Source organism: Colobus angolensis, unplaced genomic scaffold (assembly GCF_000951035.1).
Source record: "Colobus angolensis palliatus isolate OR3802 unplaced genomic scaffold, Cang.pa_1.0 Scaffold161, whole genome shotgun sequence".
Classification (NCBI taxonomy): Eukaryota; Metazoa; Chordata; class Mammalia; order Primates; family Cercopithecidae; genus Colobus; species Colobus angolensis.
Window position 1 is genome coordinate 1,819,968 of NW_012114722.1, and position 19,312 is coordinate 1,839,279.

Genomic DNA, 19,312 nt, shown 5'->3' on the forward strand with positions numbered 1-19,312 from the left:
CCTGCCGTTATCCACATAAGACGTCACCTGCTCCTCCTTGCCTTCCACCATGATCGTGAGGCCTCCCCAGCCATGTGCAACTGTAAGTCCATTAAACTTCTTTCTTTCGTAAATTGCCCAGTCTCGAGTTTATCTTTATCAGCAGTGTGAAAATGAACTAACACAGCAAATTGGTACCGGGAGCGGGGCATTGCTGAAAAGACACTTGAAAATGTGGAAGTGACTTTGGAACCGGGTAACAGGAAGGAGTTCAAACAGTCTGGAGGGCTCAGAAGACAGGAAAATGTGTGAAAGTTTGAAATTTCCTAGAGACTTGTTGAATGGCTTTGATGAAAACGCTAATAATGATATGGACAATAAAGTTCAGGCTGAGGTAGTCTCAGATGGAAATAAGAAACTAGTTGGGAACTGGAGCAAAGATGACTCTTGTTATGTTTTATCAAAGAGATGGGCAGAATTTTGCCCCTTCCCTAGAGATTTGTGGAACTTTGAACTTGAGAGAGATGATTTATAGTATCTGACAGAAGAAATGTCTAAGCAGCAAAGCATTCAAGATATGACTTGGGTGCTGTTAAAGGCATTCAGTTTTATAAGGGGAACAGAGTATAAAAGTTCAGAAAATTTGCAGCCTAGCAATGCAATAGAAAAGAAAAACCCACTGGGGGTTGGGGGAGGAGTGGTGTATGCAATTCAAGACTTCTTTTTCTATCTCTTCTATGCCTATTTCAGCAATATGAATTAAAAACCAGGAACTATGAGGTTCACCTGAGTTTTGGCTCTGATGTAGGTGTTTTTTCTGTGTAGATAGTTGTTAATTTGGTGCCCTTGCTGGGGGGATGATTTATGAAGGCTTATATTTCACCATCTTGCTATACCTCCTCTTTGTGATAAATTTAAATAGTATAAACTTCAATGAAAGTTGTACACATGTATATAAGTAGATGTATAGAAGAATGTTCATAGAACACTGTAAGAGCAAAACAGTGGAGACAGCACTCATGTATACCAAAAAATAATTTAAAAAAGGATAATTGATTGTGCTATATTAATTCAACAGAATGCTACCTTAAAGTGAAAATACATAATATAGATTCACATGTGTCAGCATGAAAATATTCAAAATACAGTGTTGAGCAAGGCACAAAGTTGCAAATTGTACAATTTATATGCAGCTATGAATACTCAAGACAGAAGGAGATGGAGAAAGATGGCAGAATAGAAAGTTTCACTAATTGTACACCGTGCAAGGACAGCAAGTTAACAAATATCTACACAGAAAAAAAACCTTCATAAAAACTGAAAACCAGGTGAGCAGTTTCATATCGTTAAAATAGGCACTGAAGAGATTTAAAAAAAAATTTAAAAAACAGTTCTGAATTGCTGATGTCACCCCTCTTCCAGCCCTCAAGAGCAGTGGCCTAGTGCAGGGCATATCTGGGCACTGGGGAAGGGAGAACACAGCAGTTGTGAGGCATTGAATTCAGTGCTGTCCTATTAGAACAGAATGGAAAACTGGACAAAACTCAGCTGATGCCTGCCCATGGAAGGAGCATTTAAACAACTCCAGTCAGAGGGCAATCACCAATCCCAGTGGTCCAAGCATGAATACCTGCACACCTTGCTAGCCAGAGCTACAACACTCTGTGTCTCCAAGAAAACTTGAAAGGCAGTCTAGGCCATAAGGACTGCAACTCATAGTTGAACTAAACCCACATACGGTGGACTGGTTGCAGAGGCTTGTGATATACTGAGATACCAGTTGGGGCAGCCAAAGAAGTGTTGGCATTACCTTTCCCTTAACTTCAGTCTGCACAGCTTGTGGCTCCAAAAGAAACTCCTTCCTCTTTTCTTCCACTTAAAGAGAGGAGAGAGAATAGTAAGAGGACTTTGCCTTGCTTCTTGGTAACTACTGCAGCCACAGTAGGATAGGGCACTATCATGAGGCCCCGGGTCAGATTCATGAGGCCTCTGTTCCAGGCCCTTGCTCCCAGAGGACATTTCTAGACACAGCCTGGGCCAGAAGGGAACCTGCCCTGCTTTGAAGGAAATTACCCAGTCCTGCCAGCATTCATCACCAGCTAGCCAAAGAGCCCCCTGGCCCTGAATAAACAGGAGTGATATCAAGATACTACTACATTAATGGTTTTGCGTGAGTCTTGCTGCTTTCAGGTGAGGCTCAACATATTACCAGATGTGGTAGCTGTAAGGCAGAACTTCTTTTGCTGGAGAAAAGCAAAGAAAAATGTAAAAAGGGCTCTGTTTTACACCTTAGTTACCAGCATGGCAATAGGAGGGTAAAGCACAAAACCAGTTCTCAGTGTCTTCAATTCTAAGACTTGATACTTGGATGTAATTTCTGGACCTGCCCTGGTCCAGAGAGGAGCCCACTGCCCTGAAGTGTTAGTCTCAGGCCTGGAAGCATACACAGCACTCTTACTTAAGAGATTTTTGGGTAAGGCATGGTGGCTTACACCTGTAATCCCAGCAATTTGGAAGACCAAGGGTGGTGAATCACCTGAGGTCAGGAGTTGAAGACCAGCCTAGCCAATGTGGTGAAACCCAATCTCTACTAAAATACAAAAATTAGCCAGATGTGGTGGTGGGCACCTGTAATCCCAGCTACTCAGGAGGCTGAGACAGAAGAATTGCTTGAACCCAGGAGGCACAGGTTGCAATGAGCTGAGATCACACCACTGCACTCTAGCCTAGGTGACACAGCGAGACTCCATCTGAAAAATGAAAGAAAGAAAGAAAGAAGGAAAGAAAGAAAGAAAGAAAGAAAGACAGAAAGAAAGAAAGAAAGAAACAAGGAAGGAAGGAAGGAAGGAAGAGAAAGAAAGAAAGAAAGAAAGAAAGAAAGAGAAAGAGAAAGAAAGGAAGAAAGAAAGAAAAGAAAGAAAGAAAGAAAAGAAAGAGAAAAGAAAAAGAAAAGAGAGAGAGAGAGAGAGAGAGAGAGATGATTTTGGGCTTTAAGGGAATATCAGTGATGAGTGGTAGTCTGATAGTACTCATCATGGCCTGGAATTGTGGTGGCTGTATGATGAGGCTCCTTTGCCATTGGAAATGGGAGAGAAGACTGGGAAAAACTGCATCTTGCAGTTTGAGTACCAGTTCGGTCATAATAAAATTGAACACCAGATAGACTTCTAAGGCATTTGACCCTAGTCTCTGACTCCTGAATGGTAGTTCTGGAACCACCCCAGGCCTCGGTGACCTCACCACCCAGAAGGGAATGACATGGGTCTAGCTGACTTTGTCATCTGCTGATTGTAGAGTCCTAGGGCCTTGACTGACACAGGCATTCACCAGAGAATGATTACAGCAGGCCTTTGGTGAGACCCAGTGCTGGTGCTGGCTTCAGGTTTAACCTACAGCAATCATAGTGTTGGTATCCACAGGGGGGGGTTGGGTCACTCCATCCCCAGCACTATGTGGTTCAGAAGAGTGTAAGAGACTGTGTATGCTTGGGAAAAAGGAAAGAGAATGAGAGTCTCTCTTTGGTAATCCAGAGAATTGTCCCAGATCTTGCCCAAGACCATCAAGGTGGTACCTCTATGAGTCTGCAAGAACTACAGCATTACTGGGCTTGAGGAGACCCCCTAAAGCACATACAGCTTAGATTACAACACCAACTCCTTTCAAACATCTGGAAAGCCTTTCTAAGAATGATGGTTAAAAATAAGCCCAGACAGTGAAGACTACAATAAATGAATACCTAACTATTCAGTACCCAGAAACTAAAGAACATCTACTAACATCAACTCCATCCAGGAAAATATGGCCTCACATAATGAACTAAATAAGGTACCAGGGACCAATACTAGAGAAACAGAAAAATATGGCCTTTCAGAAAGGGAATTCAAAATAGTTGTGATGAGAAAACTCAAAGAAATTCAGGATAACACAAAGAGTAAATTGAGAATTCTATCACATAATTTTAACAAAGAGATTAAAATAATTTTTAAAAATCAAGCAGAAAGACTGGAGGCGAAAAATGCAATTGGTGTACTGAGGAATGCATCAGAGTCCTTTAATAGTAGAATGGATCAAGCAGATTTTATCCTTCATTCTGGTGATATGATGTGTCACATTGTTCAATTTGTGTATCTTGAACCATCTTTGCATCCCAGTAATAATGCCCACTTGGTCATGACAAATGATCTTTCTAATGTCTTGTTGCTTTCTCTTTGCTAGCATTTTGTTGATGATTTTTACTTCAATATTCATCAAGATATTGGCCTGTAGTTTTGTTTGTTTGATATGTCTTTGTCTGGTTTTTGGTATTAGGGTAATACTGGTATTGTAGAATGAGTTTAAAATTATTCTCTCTCTCTTTATTTTTTGAAACACTTTAAGTAGGATTTTTACTGGTTTTTTAAGTGTTTGGTAAAATTCAGAGGTGAAACCATCAGGTGCTAAGGTTTTCTTTGCTGAGAGAAAATTAGGCTTCAATCTTGTTAACTTATTATTGGTCTTTTCAGATTTTGAATTTTCTCCTGGCTCAATCTTGGTAGGTTGTATGTGTCTAGGAGTTTGTTATTTATTTTTTTTTAGATTTTCAAATGTATTGACATGTAGTTGCTGTTAGTGGCTCCTAATGATCCTTTGAATTTCTATAGTATCTGTTATAATACGTTCTTTCTCATTTTTTATTTTATTTATCTGGATCTACTCACTTTTGTTCTTAGTCTGGCTAAAGGTTTGTCAATTTTGTTTAACTTTTCAAAAACACAATTTTATATTTCATTAATTTATTGTCTTATATGTATTTTAATTTTATTTTTTCTCTGATCTTAATTATTTCTTTTGTTTTGTCTAATTTTTGGTTTGATTTGCTCTTACTTTTCTAGTTCTTTAAGGTATATTATTAGATTGTTCATTTGAAGTTATTTCTCTTTTTTAATGTAGGCACTTATAGCTATAAACTTCCCTCTTAGTATTGCTTTCACTGCATCCCACAGGTTTGGTATGCTGTATTTCCTTTATTATTTGTTTCAAAGAATTTTTCAATTTCCTTCTTAGCTTCTTTATTGGCCCACTGGTCATTCAAGGGTATATTGTTTAATTTCCATGTATTTGTATAGTTTTCAAAAATCCTCCTTTTATTAATTTGTAATTTATTCCATTGTAGTCAGAGAAGATGCTTGATATTATTTCAATTTTTTTGAATGTTTTAAGGCTTGTTTTGTAACCTAAAATATGGTCTAAACTTGAGAATGATCCATGTGATGAGGAAAAGGATGTGTATTCTGCAGCTCTTGGATGAAATATTCTGTAAATATCTGCTAGATCCATTTTATCTATAGCGTAGATTAAATCTGATGTTTCTTTGTTAATATTCTGTATAGAAGTTCAGTCCAGTGCCCAAAGTGGGGTATTGAAATTTCTAGCTATGATTGTATTTGTGCCTATCTATCTCCTTAACTCTAATATTTGCTTTGCAAATCTGGGTGCTCCAGTGTTGGGTGCATATATGTTTATGATTGTTATATCCTCTTGCTGAATTGACCCCTTTGTTACTATAGAGTGGTTTCTTTGTCTCTTCTTATACATTTTGTTTTGAAATCCATATTATACGATAAAAATATATCTATTCCTGCTCTTTTTTGGTATCCATTGGCATGGAATATCTTTTTCCATCTTTTTATGTTTTCAGTCTATGTATGTCTTCATAGATGAAGTGTGTTTCTTGTAGGCAACAGATCATTGGGACTTATTTTTTCATCCATTCACTCAGACAATGGCTCTTGATTACAGAGTTTAGTCTATTAACATTTAATGTTATTTTTTAAAAAAAGGACTCACTCCTGCTATTATCATTTGTTTTCAAATTTTAAAATTGTCTTTCTTCTTTCTTTCCTTTCTGTCTTCGCTAGCTGAGGTAATTTTCTCTGATGATATGATTTAGTTACTTGCTTTTCTATTTTTTAGGTATCCATTGTATGATTTTTTTGGTTTGAAGTTACCATGAGGCTTGCAAATGCTACCTTAAAACTTATTGTTTTAACCTGATAACAACTTAACACTGTGTGCATAAACAAACTAACAAGCAAAAAGGAAACTAATGAAAACATTATGCCTTCACTTTGTTCTCTGCTTTTTAACTTTTTGTTTTTTCTATTTATACATTATCATACTCACTATGTCTTGAAAAGTTGTTGTAGTTATTATTTTTAATTGGCTCACTGTTTAGTCTTTCTACTTAGGATTACAATAGTTTGCACACCACAGTTACAGTGGTATACTTTTCTGCATTTTTTTTTTTTTTGGATTACTTATTATTACCAGTGATTTTTGTACCTTCACGTGATTACTTACTGCTACTTAAGGTACTTTCTTTCTGATTGTATTTCCTTGAGCATTTCTTGTAGGGCAGGTCTGGTATTGATGAAATCCCTCAGCTTTTGTTTGTCTGCGAAGGTCTTTATTTGTCCTTCATGTTTGAAGGATAGTTTTGCCAGATATACTATTCTAGGGTGAAAGTTTTTTCCTTCAGCACTTTAAATATGTCATACCACTCTTTCCTGGCCTGTAAAGTTTCCACTGGAAAGTCTGCTGCAAGACATATTCAAGCTCAATTGTATGCTCTCTTTTTCTTTTCTCTTGTTGCTTTTAGGATCCTTTATTTATATCGGAGCTTTGAAAGTTTGATTGTTGAATGCCTTGAGGCAGTCTTCTTTATTTAAATCTGCTTGGTATTCTATAGCCTTCTTGCACTTGGATATTGATATCTTTCTCTAGGTTTTGAAATTTCTCTATTATAATCCCTTTGAATGATCACTCTACCTTATTACTTTCTCTACCTCCTCTTTAAGGCAAATAACTCTTAGATTTGGCCTTTTGTTTTCTAGATCCTGTATGTATGTGTCATTTTTTAAAATTCTTTTTTCTGTTTTCTCCACTGACTTTATATTTTCAAATAGCCTGCCTTCAAGCTCACTAATTCTTTATTCTGTCTGTAATGAAAACACTTGTTTACCCCATAAATACATACACCTCCTATACACCCCCAAAAACTAAAAATTAAAAACTAAGACAAATAAAAAATATATAAATTTTAAAAATCACATGATGCCAAATTATTTTCCAGATAGACTGTATCTATATTTATGTTCTCAAAGTTCTATTTCTTCATGGTCAGACTTAAATTTTTCAATTTCAGTAAATGCAAAATGGTATATTCCCAGAATTTAGTTTGCATTTCTCTGAATACTAGTGAATTTCAGTATAGTTTCATATACTATGCACCAGTTAGTTATTTTTTGTGAATTATATATTCATATATTTGTAATTATTTCTATATTTGGAATTTTAGATACAGTTTGTTGTCAGGTAAATGGTTTGCAAATATTTTCTCTTAGTCTGTGTTTTTCTTTAATTTTGTTTATCATTTTAAAATTCTCCTCAGCATTTTTTATTTGCCCATTTAATTTTGTTCAAATAATCAATGTATTTTTGTAAGGTTGTAAAGATGAGCTTCTTGTGTCTTCTTACAGAAATATTTCTCTATGCAAAGTAATATATATGTGTATATTTCTATATTTTAAAAGTTCTAAAGTTTTGTTTTTTATATTTATGTCTAAAATCCATTAAAATTGTTTTTGTGTACAGTTTGATGTAAGGACTTACAACATTTTTTATATAGCTATCCACATTCCAACCACAATTTATTTAAAAGTTTTATATAAAGTTTCTATTAATGCACATATATTTCTGGGTTTTCTCTTGTTCTATTAGTTTACTTGCCCATCTCTGAGCCAACATCATACTGGTATAGTGACCATAACTTGATGGTATTTTCATATCTATTATGAAAATTCCTCCACTTTTTTCTTCTTCAAGTGTGTTTCACCTATTCTTGGCCCTTTGTATTTCTATACTGTTGGTTAATTTTAGGCGTTGACGTGACTAGGCTAAGAGACACTCAGAGAGCTTGTAGAATATTATTTCTGAATGTGTCTGTGAGAGTGTTTCTGGAAGATGTTAGTGGGTATCATCCAATTCGTTGAACACTGTACAAGAATAGAAAGGTGGAGGAATAGCAAATTTGCTTATATTTGAGTTGAGGCATCCATATTCTCCTTACCTTAGACATCAGTCCTCCTGGTTCCAGGCATTCAGACTCCAACTGAGATTTATACAATGAACTTCCCTGGTTCTCAGGATTTTGGATTGAATTACATGGCTGTTTTTTCTAGTTCTCCAGCTTGAAGATGACAGTTGTGGAACTGCTTGACTTTCATAATCATGTGAGTCAATTCTTATGATAAATCTGTGGATGTGTAAGTGTGTATGTGGATGTATATATATATTTACACACACATATTTACACACATATGAGTGCATGTGTGTGTGTGTGTGCGTGTATTATTATTTTCTGTTGGTTCTGCTTCTCTGGAGCATCTTGGCTAATACACTATATAAATTTTAGAATAAATTTGCTATTTCTGCAAAAAAAAACTGTTAGGATTTTTATTAGAATTTAATTGAATTAAATTTATGGAATAATGTAAGACAACTTGTCATCTTTATGACACTAATTCTTCCAAACCATGAACATGGAGTTTCTCTGCAACCATTTAGATTTTCCTTAATCTCTTTCAAATGAGTTTTCAAATTATCTTTTTGAAATGACTTGCATATCTGTTGAATTTATTTCTAGGTACCTAATATTTAATATTATTTTAAGAGACATCTTGCTTAAATATTACACTTTGTTCCTAGTAATTAGGATTGCAACTGGTTTCAGAATGCTGATCTTATACTCAGACCTTTCTATAAACATTTATTAATTCTAATAATTTATTTATAAATTACCTTGGATTTTGTAGGTGTGCAATCCTCTTGACTGTGAAAATGAACATTTTGTTTCTTTCTTTCTTATAATTGATCATCTTACTGACTTAGCTGAAGATGTTAATTATAATGTTGATGGAAAGTGGTGATAAAAGGAATCCTTGTCTCACTTTTTTATTATACATTGAAAGCTTTTAACATTATACTATTAAGCATATTTACTAGAATTTTAGATCAATACTTTTTATGAGAATAAGGCAGTGGTTTCCTCTTTTCAATTTACTAAGTAAACATGCCAAATTTTGTCAAATGATTTTTCTCTGCATCTAATGAGGTAATCACAAGTTCTTCTCCATTAATCCATTAATATGGTTAATTATATAAGTGGATTTTGATATGTTAAATCAACCTTGCATTAATAGGATAGACTCAATTTGGTTGTGATTTTTTTCTAATACCTGCTCTGTATTCAACTGCTTTTATTTGGTCAGTTTTTACATCTATATTTGAAATGAGATTAGCCAATAACTTCTTCCTCAAAATTTCTTTATCTGGTTCCAGTGTCAAGCACTTACTAGCCTCAAAAAATAAGTTGGGAAGAATCCTCTGCTTTTGTAATATTCAGTAAGTTTTTCAACATTTGGATTTATGTATTCTTCCAATATTTGCTAGAATTAATGTGTGAAAGTCTGGGCCCAATTACTTGTGTGGCTGTGAGTTGATTAGGAAAGAATTTTAAATACTAATATGATTTCTTTAATGTTTATAAATGTAGTCAGGATTGCTGTGTTTGTGTGTTGGTCCTGCTTTGAAGTTATATTTTTATATAAAATAGTAAATCTTGTCTTATTCCTTTAGAATTTTTGACATAAAATTGTTCATAGTTACAGTTATTGTGTTTTAACTTCTACTGACTATATGAGATGAAGTGTCCAATTTTATTAAACATTTTTATTGTTTAAATGTTTTAAAATTGTTATTTTTAATTTTCCCTTTAGCTTTTTCACATCAGGCATTCTAATAATTTCATGATTATCCTTATAATAGTAATATATATCATTGATTTAATTAATTCTAAATTTAATTAATACCTCTTCCCCTCTCTCAATCAATAGAGGGGTCTTAAAATACATTGATAACTTCTTCCATTCTCAATATTATTGGTGACCAACAATTTAGTTTAACCTTTTTTTCATATCCTTAATATTAGTTTTTATTGCCATTGTCATTTTAACCCCTTTATCATTGCCATCTTTTGCAGACCATATTAGTTTAAGTTAGAGGTCACAAAACTTATTTTCAAAAAGGTCAAATAGTAAACATTTTAAGTTTTGTGAACCACACAATCTCTGTTACAATTGTAACAGCTCTATTGTAGTACAAAATTAGCTATAAACAATACAAGAATGAATGAGTGCATTAGTTAAGTTTCTTCATAGAAACAGAACCAATAGAATGGGGTATGTGTATGTGTGTGTGTGCATGTGCATGTGTATATTTATATTAAAAAATAGGCTTACATGATTATGGAAGCTGGCAAGTCTCAAGATCTGTAGTCAACAACTAAGGATTCAGAACAGACAATGGTATAGTTCTAGTCTGAAGGCTGACAGTTTTGAGATCCAAACAAAGCCAATGTTTGAGTAAGTTAGGAAGAAACCAATTTCCTGGTTCAAAGGCAGTGAAACAGGAGGAGTTTCCTTTTACTTGAAGAGGATACTCCTCTTTGTTCTACTCAGGTTTTCAAATAATTAGATGAGGCCTACCCACATTAGGGAGAGCACTCTCCTCTACTCGTTCTACCATTTGATTCAAATGTTAATTTCATCCAGAAACATCCTCACAGACATACCCATAGTTATTTTTGACTAAATGACTAGACACACCGTGGTCTTGTCAAATTGACATATAATATTAACCATTGGAATTCCAATGGCACAACTGGTTAGCATGCGGCACTTATATAGTATTAACCATCACAATGAGCATGGCTATGACTCAATAGAACTTAATTTACAAAAACAAGTGGTGGGCTGGATTTGATCTGTGGGCCATGGTTTACTTACCTCTTGTATAGAGAAACAATGTTTATTAATACTTTTTTCTTCCAGTCTTTCTGGTATCTTACTTCTTCATTTGAATTTTATTTTTACCCTTCTTAAAGTCTGTAATTTAGACTGGTGCTTTCAGCACCTTTTCTTATTTTACTGTGTCCCGGCCTTTTGTCATATCTTGATGTCCACCTTTAGAACTCTTTAAGCATTTTAAACATATTTATATGTATCTGATCTTTCCAATAGCTGATTTTCTTCAGGTGTTAAATTTGAGGATTGGTATTTATGCTGACTCTTAATTATGGAGGCATCTTTCCTTGTATATTTTATAATTTTCAATTATTTGCTCATATTAAACTTGATTTCATCTGTGAGAATATTGCAAGCCCTGGCTTGAAGATACCCCTCACCAGATAGTATATGCAACTGCTTCTCATAGATGTCTTGGGGCATTATTATTTCAGGCTACTTTACATTGAAGTCTCTGTTTAGGGACTCCCAGAACTTGGATGTAGTATAAATGTGAGCCTGACACCTGATTATGAATTAAAAGTATAAAACTATATTTTTTATCCCAGAGGAAGGCTGAGACTAATAGTGTTTCTTGTTATCTCTCTTTGCAGGCAAACAGAGTTCTTGTAGTGCAACTTTTCATTAAAGTTGAACATAGTAATTCATAGATCAGACTTTATGTGGAGTTTTCAATTCTGACCCCCACACCCTACCTTACATAGGAAAAAAATCTTGGTTGCTGTTCCTCCACAGCTTTTATATACCAAGCACCTATCTAATAGAGTTCTTATAATGATAAAAATTTAAATAGGAGAAACTCTTAGAGGAATAACCAACAACTAGTAAACCCTGCATATGTTTTTATAACAACAATGATCATTTATTTTTGTTATTAATATTTGCCTTTCCATCTGCTTATAATTATTATCACTCTTCCTTAGAAACCATGTCTTTATTTTGACAACTCAGATGTATTAGTGACAGAAACTCAATGAAATATGTAAGAAATATTTAATAAAGTAGGAAGTTAGTCATAGACTGTTGCTCTCATTTTTATAATGAAATAGAGATAGATAGAGGTTAAATCTCAGAATAACTGTCATTTTTTGTCAGTATTATTGGAACAACACTGTCTGGAAGAAAATCTCAAAAATATTAGCAAAAGCCATTGCTGGGCTTGATTATGTATACTTATGGATATTTATGTTTTGTTTCTGCTATATCTTTAAGATACAAACTCACACTGAAAGAACCAGGGACTACAAGTAGACAATGTGAAAAGGCAAAAAAACAAAAACAAAAACAGAAACAAAACAAAACAAAAAAACCCCCACACACATTATGTATGATATGTGTTAATGATAACTTATTACAGAAGAGATTCAGACTTTAAATGAAAAATGCCTCAAAACATCAGACTGTAAGAGAATGTCACAAAACTCTACCAATAGTGTTAAAAATGCTAACACTGAAAAATGGAAAACTTGGAAGGTGGCCAAGATGGCTGACTAGAAGCAGCTAGCATCTGCTGCTGTCTCAGAGAGTGTATTAGTCAACTCTCGCACTGCTATGAAGAAATATCTGAGACTGGTTAATTCATAAAGAAAGAGGATTAAGTGATTCATCGTTCCACAGGTTGTACAAGAAGCATGGCAGCATTTGCTTCTGGGGAGACCTCAGGGAGCTTTTACTCATGGCAGAAGGCAAAGGTAGAACAAGGTGTCTTACATGGTAGGAGCAGAAGGCAGACATGGGGGAAGTGCCACACACTTTTAAACAACAAGATCACAAGAGAACTCACTATTTTGATGACAGCACCAAAGGGGGATGGTGTCAAACCATAAGAAACAGCCGTCATGATCCAATCACCTCCCACAAGGTCCCACCTCCAAAACTGGGGATTACAATTGCACATAGATTTGTGTAAGGACACAGATCTCAACTATATCAGAGAGGAACAGAAGGGACAAGTAAATACAGCACCTTCAACTAAAACATCCAGGTACATGCTTTGGGACTAATCAAGGAAAAAAATTGATGAACGAAGAATGGAGAAAGCAAGGCAGAATGACGGTGCACCTAGGAGTAACACAGAGCCAGAGGAACCTCCCCACCTAGGGAAGTGGCTTGGCAGAGTCTGTGGGGACCAGAGACTGGTCCAGACTACCAGTATGGAGCAACCAAGTGGCCAGCAACCAAGTGGCCAGACTGTTCTCTACACAGATCCTGGTCCTCACTTCTCACTGGGCAGGGCCACCTGAACTGTGACTCTACCACAACCACACTACCCTTGCCAGATCACCATAATCAGAAGCAGTGCAGCATTTCTCCAAGGAGGAAATCTCAGAGTCATCCCACAACCCCTCTGCCCTCTGCCACTACAGTTGCAGTGGTGCAGTCCTAAAAGTTCTCGGGCTGGGGAAGGAGCAAAGGGCCTAGTTACTACGTAAGCACCTTCAGCGAACTGCATCCACCATACAGACAGAAGCCCAGGCCCTCTTCTCTGCAAACTCCCACCCCTCCCCTTCACCAGGCAGGCCCCTGGCTCATGAATGTATAACAGTCACCCCACCCACAGCTGAGCATTTCCACTGTTAGTGATCCAGAGTTCCCCTGGGAAGAGGCTCAAAGAGGCACAGGACAGCCCCTCTGCCATTGCTACAGCAACAGTTCTATTCCTGCCATCTTTGGTCTATGAAAGAAACAAAGGTCCTGAAGGCTACATCCAAGCTTGCAGCATGCCACAGCACCATACAGAGAGGAGATCAATCTCTCCTTCCTGTGACACTTTGACCACCTGCTCCCCAACAAGTGGAACCCCAAGCTCATGCCAGTAGTGCAGCCACCACACCCCACTAGCTTAACACTCCCAGTAACAGCCGCTCCATGTTCTTCAGAGGTGGAGCTCCAGTGACAACTAAAAACCTCCCTGCCACTGCCTCTGCAGCGACGCTGCCCTTGCCACCCTCAGATTAACAAAACAGCAAAGACTGTAAGTGCCTTATCCTCACCTCCAACAAGCTGCATTTGACACAAGGACAGGAGACCAGTGCATCTCCTAATGGTCTGACCCATCCCCCAACCCCCACAGCTAGTTACCAGGCAGAGAACCTCTGGCTTGGGCCCACAGCATAGATTGTCCATCCTGGTCTGATTGCACTGAGCAATTGCTCTCCTACACCTCTATGGAATGCAGTCCCCAGGAGAAAAGCAAAAGACCCTTGGCCACAACCACTACTAAGGTCCCTTCCTTTTCTGCCTCCAAATTGGAAAGGGAGCATAAACCCTGAGATTGCCCCAGAGTAGCCATGGGCAGCCTGGGAATGCCAAGTCACAAACTACAGCCAGCACTTAAATAAGAGAGAAGTACACATTTTCAAAGCACTGAGAGGAGCACAGCTGCAACTGTGAGGAAATATAGGAAAGCCACATGACTGAGTGTGTTAGTCTGTTCTCACACTGCTGATAAAGAAATACCCAAGACTGGGAAGAAAATTAGGTTTAATGGACCCACAGTTCCATGTGGCTGGGGAGGCCTCACAATCACGGCAGAAGGCAAGGAGGAGTAAGTCACATCTTACATGGATGGCAGCAGGCAAAAAGAGAGCTTGTGCAGGGATACTACCCCTTATAAAACCATAGGATCTCATGAGACTTATTCATTATTGTGAAAATAGCATGGGAAAGACCTTCCCCCATGATTCAATTACCTCCTACCAGGTCCCTCCCACAACATGTGGGAACTCAAAATGAGATTTTGGTGGGGACACAGCCACGCCATATCATTCCACCCCGGCCTCTCCCAAATCTGATGTCCTCACATTTCAAAACAAATCATGCCTTCCCAACAGTCCCCAAAATCTTAGCTTATTTCAGCATTAACTCAAAAGTCCACAGTCCAACATCTCATTTGAGACAAAGCAAGTCCCTTCCACCAATGAGGTTGTAAAATCAAGAGCAAGTTAGTTATTTCCTAGATACAATGAGGGTATGGGCATTGGGTAAATACTGACATTCCAAATGGGAAAAATTGGACAAAACAAAAGGGCTACAGGCCCCATGCAAATCCAAAATCTAGTGGGGCAGTCAGATCTTAAAGCTCCAAAATGATCTCCCTTGACTCCATATCTCACATCCAGGTCATGCTGATGCAAGAGGTGGGTTCCCATGGTCTTGGGCAGCTCTACCCCTATGTGATTGCAGGGTACAGCCTCCCTCCCAGCTGCTCTCACTGGCTGACACTGAGTGTCTGTAGCTTTTCCAGGTACATGATACAAGTTGTCATTGGATCTACCATTCTGGGGTCTGGAGGATGGTAGTCCTCTTCTCACAGCTCCACTAGGCAGTGCCCCATTAGGGACTCTGTGTGGGAGCTTCCAACCCACATTTTCCTCCTGCACTGCCCTAGCAGAGGTTCTCCATGAGGGCCCCGTCCCTGAAGCAAACATTTTTCTGGACATCCAGGAATTTCCATACATCCTCTGAAATCTGGGTGGAGGTTCCCAAACCCCAATTCTTGACTTCTGTGCACTTGCAGGCTCAACACCACATGGAAGCTGCCAAGGCTTAGGGCTTGCACCCTCTGAAGCAACAGCCCTAGTTGTACCTTGGCCCCTTTTAGCCATCGCTGGAGTCTCTGGGATGCTGAGCACCAAGTCCCTAGATTGCACAGAGCAGGGGGGCCCAGTCCATAAAACCATTTTTTCCTCCTAGGCCTCCAGACCTGTGATGGGAAGGGCTGCTGCAAAGGTCTCTGACATGCCCAGCAAACATTTTCCCCATTGTCTTGATGATTAACATTTGGCTCCTCCTTATTTATGCAAATGTCTAAAGACAGCTTGAGTTTCTTTTCAGAAAAGGATTTTCTTTTCTATCACATTGTCAGGCTGCAAATTCTCTAAAATTTAATGGTGTGTTTCCGTTTTAAAACTGAATGCTTTTTACAGCACCCAAGTTACCTCTTGAATGCTTTGCTGCTTAGAAATTTCTTCTACCAGATACCTTAAATCATCTCTCTCAAGTTAAAAGCTCCACAAATTTCTAGGGCAGGGGCAAAATGCTGCTGATCTCTTTGCTAAAACATAACAAGAGTCACCTTTGCTCCTGTTCCCAAAGGTTCCTCATCTCCATCTGAAACCACCTCAGCCTGGGAATTCTCACAACACATGGGAGTTCTTGAGTTCCCAGAACACATGGGAACTCCAGATGAGATTTGGGTGGGGGCACAGCCAAACCATATCACTGAGCAAGAGCCCACCAACTGAACACTAAGCCTAAGTGCCACCCAGTGGATCCCAAAGCTTCAACAAAAAAAAACCTCACTAATACGATTCCTGTGAAACTAGAGACAAGAAATCAGCTTCAAACAAAGACCCTGCACAGAGCCTCAGTCAAATGAAAACATACAGATGTCTATTGACTGCACTCAATTTACACTGCAGTTAAAAGAACACCCACAAGCAGAAATAAGAAAGAATCAGTGCAAGAACTACAGTTACTCAAATGGTCAGAATGTCTTATGTCCTCCAAACAATCACACTAGTTTTCCAGCAAGGGATCTTAACTGGGCTGAGTTGGCTGAAATTACAGAAACAGAATTCAGTATATGGATAGGAGCAAAGATAATTGGGATTCAGCAGGAGGGAAAAATCCAATCCAAAAAAACTAAGAATCACCATAAAATAATATGGGAACCGAAAGATAAAATGGCTAATATAAAGAACAACCTAATGAATCTGACAAAGCTGACAAACACAATACAAGGATTTCACAATGCAATCACAAGTATTAACAGTAGAATAAACCATGCTGAGGAAAGAATTTCAAAAAATGAAGACTGACTTTCTGAAATAAGAGTCAGACAAAAATAAAAGAAAAAGAATGAAAAGGAATAAACAAAAACTCCAAGAAATATGAGATTATGTATAGAGGCTAAATCTACCAAACTCTGGCATTCCTGAAAGGGGGGTGGGCAAACAACTTGAAAAACATATTTTAGGATATTGTACATGAAAATGTTACAACCTTAATAGAGACGCCAACAGTCAAATTCAGGAAATACAGAGATCCCTTGCAAGATCCTACAAGAGGAGATCATCCCCAAGATATATAATCATCAGATTTTCCAAGGTAGAAATGAAAGACAGAATGTTAAAGGCAGCTAGAAAAAAAAGGGAAGATCAACTACAAAGGAAACTTCATCAGGATAGCAGTGGAACCCTAAGCTGAAACTCTGCAAGCCAGAAGAGATTGGATGCTTATCTTGAACACCCTTAAAGAAAAATTTCTTCAATCAAAAATTTCATCTCTTGCCAAACTAAACTTCCTTAGTAAAAGAGAAATAAGATTGTTTTCAGAGAAGCAAGTATTGAGGGAGTTTGCTACCACTAGATCTGCATTATAAGAGGTCTTCAAAAGAGCACTAAATGTGAGGGAAGGGGACACCTGTTTCCAACCAATAAAAAAATGCACTTAAATACACAGATCATTTACACTATAAAGCAACCACATAAACAAATCTGCAAAGTAACAAGCTAACAACACAATAGCACAATAAGAAGATCAAATCCACACATATCAAAACTAACTTTGAATGTAAACAGACTAAAAGACTAACAGACTAACTTTGAATGTAAACAGACTTAAAAGGTGAAGAGTGGCAAGCTGTATAAAAAAGCAAGACCCAATGGCATGCTGTCTTCAAGAGACCAATCTTACACATAATGACACCCATAGGCTCAAAATAAACAGATGGATGAAAATTAACCAAGAAAATGGAAATCCAACAAAAGTAGGAATTGCAATCCTAATTTCAGGCAAAATAGACTAAACCACCAAAGATCAACAAAGACAAAAAAAAGCATTACATAATGGTAAAGGGTTACATTAAACAAGAAGACCTAACTATCTTAAATGTATGTGCACCCAACATAGAAGCACCCAGATTCATATAGCACATCCTTAGAGATCGACAAAAAGACATAGACTCTTACACAATAATAATGGGAAACTTGAACACTGCAATAGCAGTACTAGACAGATCATCGAAGCAGAAAATTAACAAAGATAAGCAGGACCTAAATTCAACATCAGACAAGATGTATCTAATAGACATCTGCAGAAGTCTTCACCCAAAAACCCACAGAATATACATCGTTCACATCACCACATGGCTCATACTCTAAAATTGACCAGATAATTAACCACAAAACAATCCTTAGCAAACACAAAGAAACCAAAATAATACCAAACACACTCTCGGACCATAGTGCAATAAAAATAGAAATCAAGACAAGAAAGTCACTCAAAACCATGCAATTACATAAAAATTAAATAACATGCTCCTGAATGACTTTTGAGTAAATCATGAAATTAATGAACAAATCAAGAAGTTCTTTGAAATGAATGAGAACAAAGATACAACATATGAGAATCTCTTGGACACAGCTAAAGTACTGTTAAGAGGGAAATTCATAGCACTAAACACCAACATCACAACGTTAGAAAGATCTTAAATTAACAACCTAACATCACAACTGAAAGAATTAGAAAAGCAAGAGCAAACCAAGCCCAAAGCTAGCAGAAGATAAGAAATAGCAAAAATCACAGTTGAATTGAAGGAAATTGAGACACAAAAAAAATTCAAAAGATCAACAAATCCAGGAGTTGTTTTATTGAAAAAAATAAGATAGCTAGGCTGCCAGCTTCTAATAAAGAAGAAAAGAGAGAATATCCAAATAAACACAATTAGAAATGACAAAGGGGATGTTACCACTTTGAACCCCCACTCTTCAACAAGTGGAACCCCAAGCTCTTGCCAGCAGTGCAGCCACCCTATCACAGAAATAAAAATAACTATCAGAAACTTCTAGAAATACCTCTATGCCAAAAACGTGAAAATCAGGATATGGATGAATTGTTGGACACTTAAACCTCCCAAGACTGAACCAGGAAGAATTTAAATTCCTGAACAGATGAATAACAAGCTCCAAAATTGACTCAATAATAAATAGCCTACCAACAAAAAAAGGCCCAGGACCAGATGCATTCACAGCCAAATTCTGCCAGATATATAATACAAAGGAGAGCTAGTATCATTCCTACTGAAATTATTCCAACAATAGGTAAGAAAGGACTCCTCTTGGTCTCATTCTATGAGGCCGGAATCATCGTGATACCAAAACCTGGTGGAGACACAACAACAACAAAAAATGTCAGGCCAATATCCTTGGTAAATATCCTCATCGAAATACTGGCAAAATGAATCCAGCAGCACATCAAAAAGCTAATCGACCACAATAAAGTAGGCTTCATCCCTGGGATACAAGGTTGGTTTGATATATGCAAATCAACAAATGTGATTTATCACATAAATAGAACTAAAGACAAAAAACACATGATTATCTCAGTAGATGAAGAAAAGATTTGCAATAAAATTCAACATATCTTCG